Source organism: Medicago sativa, chromosome 6, assembly GCF_051527215.1.
Source record: "Medicago sativa cultivar Bolivia chromosome 6, Bolivia_mono, whole genome shotgun sequence".
NCBI lineage: Eukaryota > Viridiplantae > Streptophyta > Magnoliopsida > Fabales > Fabaceae > Medicago > Medicago sativa.
Window position 1 is genome coordinate 43,197,978 of NC_140754.1, and position 7,683 is coordinate 43,205,660.

At 36.5% G+C, this 7,683-nt stretch overlaps 1 pseudogene; it reads left to right on the plus strand.

The window, feature by feature from the left end:
* The first annotated feature begins 4,898 nt into the window (after nucleotides 1-4,898).
* LOC146915293 (uncharacterized) lies at nucleotides 4,899-7,176 on the plus strand (annotated as a pseudogene).
* The last annotated feature ends 507 nt before the right edge of the window (nucleotides 7,177-7,683 follow it).

A 7,683-nucleotide genomic window follows, 5' to 3' on the forward strand; every position in this document is an offset into this window, starting at 1 on the left:
CATAATCACTTAGTTGTAGCTTCTACCCTAATTCTCTACTTAAGTGCTTATTTGCATAATTGATTATTGTGGAATTAATTGGTGAAATTCGTGTTTAATTTTGATGACAAGATTATATGCATGAATTGAATGATAATTTTGTTGTTGTTGAATTTGTATGTCAAAATGGGTATATATGAACATGATGTGTTTTTGTGTGAAATTGATGATGAATGAGGTTGTGGTTGTTGAATTGTTGATGAATTCATGTTTAATTGTTTTTGTTGTTATCTTGACATATGTTGTTGTTGAATTGATGCAATGGGTGTCATTGAAATGGTGAATTGATGATGAGTTGGTTGTTGTTGTTGAAAGTTGTGGAAGTTTAGTGAATTGGTGAATTTTGTTGTGTTGATGTTTTAATCTCAAAACTTATGCATGTTTAAGTGTTTTGAAATGTATATGACCTATAAACATCTTTGGGATTAATTTTTGGGGTTTGGAATGATCAAAATTGGGATTTTTGAGTTAAACGGGGTTGGAACCCGAAACTTTTTGACAGGAATTATGAAGGCTCGCTTGAGCGAGCTGCAAACGAGCTCCAAGCGAGCAAGTCCAGGACTTACTGGAACTTGGTCGCTTAAGCGAGCAAGCCTTCGCTTAAGCTAGCTGTGCACTGTTCAGCAACTTTTGATTTTTCGTTTCGGGCACTTGGGGACCAATCCGAGCTTTCTAAAATGTTTCTTTTGACTTGTTTAATCACTGTTTACACACTTAATCCTACTAGAACATCGTTTGAATCGAATTGAACTTCGATTTGTGAATTGAACTTAACTTTTGAAAAATGGTCCAAGAACACCGATTTTCCGAAAAACTCGTTTTCTCCGGAAAATGAAGTAGGATTAAGGTTGTATAATGTTTATATGATTTCTAAAAATGGTTGTGATTGGTTTCATCAAGTCTTAGCTTGTTTTGCTTTGAAAATGGAAATTTTCTTGAAAAGTGATAGGTTTTTGTGATCCTTGTTGCACAACGTGTTAGGAGTTGATCCCTGGGGCAGGAATGGAAGTTGTTCATGAGACTGTAAGTCACCCAGAGAACTGAAATTAAGATGATTAAATGATAAGATCAAGAGCTCACTAAGCATGTGGAAGGAAACATACAAAAAACAAAGTTTATTTTATTCATTTTTTAATTCCAAACAAGCATATGCTATTTTCCTAGTAAAATAATTTGGCTATTAATCCAATGGTCAACTGGTAGTATGTCACGGTTTCAGCCTAATATTCAGGTCCACAAGCATGCATTACTATTGTCATTAATAGTTTGGCAAAATATCATTTGGAATGTTACGGTTTTGGAAAATAATGGGCTCATGGTGCTATGAAGTCCATCAGCTCACAAACATAATTGATGAAGAACTAACGTGGCATCATTTCAAATTTTGGCTGATGTATATTCATTGGAGCAGCTCAATATTTTGCCAATTAATTAGCATGATTTCAACTCCCATTTAAGTGATGCAGCTCATATTAATGGAGGAATTCATTTGGATATTTGAAGGTTATAATTTGGATGGTAGCCGAAAGTGCATCACTAATTAGGCAATCTTGGAATGGAATAGTTTCAGCCGTTGCATAATTTTAGTCTAGGATTTTATTTCTTTCTTTTAATAATTAATTGTAAGGCTCATGGCCATTAAGTTACTTACCAAAAATCTATATATTGTAAGTTTCACAATGAAATAAAGGAGTTGAATTTTGTAGAATTTTACACTTATGTGTATTGAGAGCTTTGTCTCTTGTGGTTCTGGATTGAACCATTCTTGATCTTATCAAGAAATTATTTTCTTGTGGCGATCCTCACACCCATAGACTTATCACTTTCTTGGATTAGAAAGTGTGGCGTCCCTGTCTATCCATTCCATTTCTTCATTTTTGAGTCTTTTCTACCAACAATATTCATATTTCGCTTCCGACTGCTTCGTGACGTTCATCATTTGGTATTCAGAGCACAGTTTCGTTTGGGACAATTTTTGTTTCAATTTTGAAATCATCATCATCTTCATTTTCTATGTTATCGTTGCAATTCCTTTTCATTTTCTTTTTGAAGTGTTAGAAAGAAAAAAATGCATTCAGAATTATATATGAGAGAGCTTCTCATGGTAAGGAGAATGCGTGGAAATCAAGTCAAGGAGGAGGATACAACTCAAAGAGAAAATCTTTTCCAAACAAGATGTCTAGTGCAAGGAAAGGTATGTGCTTTAATTATTGATGGAGGGAGTTGTAGTAATTTTGCTAGTACTCGATTGGTGTCTAAACTTAATTTGGACACAAAATCTCATCCTAAACCTTACAAACTCCAATGGCTTAATGAAACTGTCGAAATGATGGTTAATAAACAAGTGGAGGTTTGTTTTAAAATTGGTAAGTATGAAGATGTTGTTTTGTGTGATGTAGTACCAATGGAGGCTAGTCACTTGTTGTTATGGAGACCTTGGCAATTTGATAGAAAAACTAATCATGATGGATATTCAAATAAATATTCTTTTGTTCATCATGGCAAAAAGGTTATTCTTGCACCATTGAGTCCTAGTGAGGTGAGAGAAGATCAAAAGAAATTGAGAGAAAAATATGAGCAAGAAAGAAAAGAAATTGAAAGAAAAGAAAATGAGAAGAAAGAAGTAGAGGAGAAGGAAAAGAGTGAGAGAAATGAAGGAGGTAAACATAAAAAAACAGGGAGAGAGAAAAAAGGAAAATCATTTTTACATAATTCAGTCCCATTGTATGCAAGTTTGGATTTGAGGTCAAATCCTTTTGAAGAGAGGGAGAATGATAAGATCAAGAGCTCACTAAGCATGTGGAAGGAAACATACAAAAAACAAAGTTTATTTTATTCATTTTTTAATTCCAAACAAGCATATGCTATTTTCCTAGTAAAATAATTTGGCTATTAATCCAATGGTCAACTGGTAGTATGTCACGGTTTCAGCCTAATATTCAGGTCCACAAGCATGCATTACTATTGTCATTAATAGTTTGGCAAAATATCATTTGGAATGTTACGGTTTTGGAAAATAATGGGCTCATGGTGCTATGAAGTCCATCAGCTCACAAACATAATTGATGAAGAACTAACGTGGCATCATTTCAAATTTTGGCTGATGTATATTCATTGGAGCAGCTCAATATTTTGCCAATTAATTAGCATGATTTCAACTCCCATTTAAGTGATGCAGCTCATATTAATGGAGGAATTCATTTGGATATTTGAAGGTTATAATTTGGATGGTAGCCGAAAGTGCATCACTAATTAGGCAATCTTGGAATGGAATAGTTTCAGCCGTTGCATAATTTTAGTCTAGGATTTTATTTCTTTCTTTTAATAATTAATTGTAAGGCTCATGGCCATTAAGTTACTTACCAAAAATCTATATATTGTAAGTTTCACAATGAAATAAAGGAGTTGAATTTTGTAGAATTTTACACTTATGTGTATTGAGAGCTTTGTCTCTTGTGGTTCTGGATTGAACCATTCTTGATCTTATCAAGAAATTATTTTCTTGTGGCGATCCTCGCACCCATAGACTTATCACTTTCTTGGATTAGAAAGTGTGGCGTCCCTGTCTATCCATTCCATTTCTTCATTTTTGAGTCTTTTCTACCAACAATATCCATATTTCGCTTCCGACTGCTTCGTGACGTTCATCATTAAAGATATGTATTAATGTGATAATGTTATATATGCATGATGTGGAATATTACGATGTTTAAGATGTTGTTGATTATCATTTGATGCTGTTGTATTATGATGCTGATATGATATGAATTAATATGTGCTGCATATGTTGTTGTTGATCTTTATTAAGATGTAAATGTCGGTCTAAGTCACGAAGTTATAAGATGTTCATGAAGTTTCTAAGGCATAAGATGTTGAGTCCATGCATACTCATTTAAATATGAGGGCTCATGCCCTAGGAGCTTATGCTCAACAGAGACGAGGGCTCATGCCCTAGGAGCTTTTGCTCAATAGCGACGAGGGCTCATGCCCTAGGAGTATATTTATGCTCATAAGCGACGAGGGGTTATGCCCTAGAATGGTACCACATGCATTTGCATTGTCAAGATGATATAAGATGATAAGATTTGCATAGTCGAGTTTAGATGCATTGTCGAGTCAATTTGTTAAGTTGTGATGTTTTAACGAAGTATCTAGTGATGAAATATTTGTATGACGTTATGTGACGACGATTATGACTGTTATATGATGATTTCTATGTATTTAAATATAATTGTTGAATTATATGATGTTTATGTTGTTAAATGTAATTGATGAGTTATATGCTTGATATTATTGTTTGAGAAATCTCACCGCTTCTGCTTGAAAATGTTGCTCTTCGTATGAGTAACTTGCAGGTAATCAAGATTAGGCGTGGTCGTGAGTAGACTCCTCACAAGTGTTTCCGTAGGTGCTCTGATACGTAACGGGATGGGAGTTTTGACATTATTTTCTATTCCTTACGTATTGTTTTATGAGAATTATAATGAAGTTGTTGGATTGAACTAGTTATTATGTTTTAAACTATTTATGAGACTTTTATGATGAGGCCTTGGTGCCAAGGACTACTTTTAGATGTTGTTAAATTCCGCTGCGAGATATTAAGTAATTTATTGGTTGAATATCAAAAGATAAATATTTATTTAATCCATTTATGATTTTTATGAAATGTGACATTCCGTTTACGATGAATTACTCTAATTTTATTATGAAATTTTTATGTTTGGAAAACGGGGTGTTGCAATTGGTATCAGAGCAGATCGGTCCGTCCGGCCAAGTAGTTGAGTCGAGTCGTGTCGTTTAACTGTTGGAATACCATTACTATGTTATTCTGATTGTTGTGTGTTGTGTAGAGAACTAAGATGGCTGGAAGAAATGATGCTGCGATTGCTGCTGCGTTGAAAGCTGTGGCTCAAGCTGTGGGGCAACAGCCTAATATGAATGCTGGTGCGAATGCTGAGGTTAGGATGTTGGAGACGTTTTTGAGGAATCATCCCCCTACTTTCAAAGGAAGGTATGACCCTGATGGAGCTCAGACGTGGCTCAAAGAGATTGAGAGAGTCTTCCGTGTTATGCAATGTACGGAGGATCAGAAGGTGCGCTTTGGTACGCACATGATGGCTAAGGAAGCTGATGACTGGTGGGTGAGTCTTCTACCTGTTTTAGAGCAAGATGGTGCGGTTGTTACTTGGGCTGTGTTTAGGAGAGAGTTCCAAGACAGGTACTTTCCAGAGGATGTTCGCGGGAAGAAAGAGATCGAGTTCCTTGAGCTGAAATAAGGAAACATGTCAGTGACTGAATACGCTGCTAAATTTTATCCACACTATACTGCTGAGACTACTGAGTTTTCTAAGTGCATCAAATTTGAGAATGGTCTGCATGCGGATATTAAGAGAGCAATTGGCTACCAGAAGATCCGTAACTTTTCTGAGCTGGTGAGCAGTTGCAGGATTTATGAAGAGGATACTAAGGCTCATTACAAGATTGTTAATGAGAGGAAAGGTAAAGGTCATCAGAGTCATCCTAAGCCTTATAGTGCCCCTGCTGATAAGGGCAAGCAAAGAGTTAATGATGAGAGGAGACCTTAGAAGAAAGAAGTTCATGTTGAGATTGCCTGCTATAATTGTGGTGAGAAAGGCCACAAGAGTAATGCTTGTACTAAAGATGTGAGACGGTGTTTCCGTTGTGGTAAGGAGGAGCATACTAGTACTGAATGCAAGTTTGATGATGTTATGTGTTTTAACTACAATGAAGAAGGACACATTGGTTCGCAATGCAAGAAGCCCAAGAAGGCTCAGACTACTGGAAGGGTTTTTGCTTTGGCTGGTACCTAGACAGAGAACGAGGATCATTTGATCGGAGGTACTTGTTATATTGATAGTAAACCTTTAGTTGCTATTATTGATACTGGTGCTACACATTGTTTTATTGCTATTGATTGTGCTTCTAAGTTGGGTCTTGCTATGTCAAATATGAATGGAGAGATGGTTGTCGAAACTCCAGCTAAGGGTTCGGTGACTACTTCTCTTGTGTGTTTAAGATGTCCTTTGTCTATGTTTGGTCGAGAATTTGAAATTGATTTAGTTTGTCTACCTTTGAGTGGGATGGATGTAATTATTGGTATGAACTGGTTAGAGTACAACCATGTTCACATTAATTGTTTCAATAAGTCGGTGTATTTCTCTTCTGCTGAAGAAGAAAGTGGAGCAGAGTTTTTGCCTACTAAGCAGCTGAAGTAGTTAGAACGTGATGGAATTTTGATGTTTTCATTGATGGCGTCTTTGTCCATTGAGAATCAAGCAATGATTGATAAGCTACAAGTGGTATGCGATTTTCCTGAAGCCTTTCCTGATGAAATTCCTGATGTGCCGCCGGAGAGGGAAGTTGAATTTACGATTGATCTTGTTCCTGGAACGAAGCCTGTGTCTATGAAGCCTTACTGTATGTCAGCGTCTGAGTTAGCTGAGTTGAAGAAACAGTTGGAGGATTTGTTTGATAAGAAGTTTATAAGACCGAGTGTTTCCCCATGGGGAGCGCCGGTATTGTTGGTTAAGAAGAAAGATGGTAGCATGAGGTTATGCATTGATTATCGCCAGTTGAATAAAGTAACGATAAAGAATAGGTATCCACTTCCAAGAATCGACGTCTTGATGGATCAGTTAGTGGGTGCACGGGTGTTTAGCAAGATTGACTTGAGATCTGGTTATCACCAGATTAAAGTGAAGGATGAAGATATGCAGAAGACAACTTTTAGAACGCGATATGGACATTATGAATATAAGGTGATGCCTTACGGTGTTAGTAATGCACCTGGTGTGTTTATGGAGTATATGAATCGCATCTTCCATGCATTTTTGGATCGTTTCGTGGTTGTGTTCATCGACGATATTTTGATATACTCCAAGTATGAAGAAGAACATGCTGAGCATTTGAAGATTGTTTTGCAAGTGCTGAAAGAAGCTTTATGCTAAGTTATCTAAGTGTGAATTCTGGTTGAAGGAGGTAAGTTTTCTTGGCCATGTTATTTCTTGTAGTGGTATTGCAGTTGATCCATCTAAAGTTGATGCAGTATCACAATGGGAGACTCCCAAGTCGGTTACCGAGCTTAGAAGCTTTTTGGGATTAGCTGGTTATTACTGAAGATTTATAGAAGGGTTTTCTAAGTTGGCACTTCCTTTAACGCAGTTGACTTGTAAAGGAAAAGCCTTTGTGTGGGATGTTTAGTGTGATAACAGTTTCAATGAATTGAAGAAGCGTTTGACGACGGCTCCAGTTTTTATTTTGCCAAGGTCGGATGAACCTTTTGTGGTGTATTGTGATGCGTCCAAGTTGGGCTTAGGCGGTGTGCTTATGCAAGATGGTAAAGTGGTTGCTTATGCATCAAGACAGCTGAGAATTCATGAACGAAATTATCCTACTCATGATCTTGAATTAGCTGCGGTTGTATTTGTGCTTAAGATTTGGAGACATTACTTGTATGGTTTGAAATTTGAGGTGTTTAGTGATCATAAGAGCTTGAAGTATTTGTTTGATCAGAAGGAATTGAATATGAGACAGCAAAGGTGGCTTGAAATGTTGAAGGATTATGACTTTGGTTTGAATTATCATCCGGGTAAAGCTAATGTTGTTGCAGATGCCTTAAGTAGG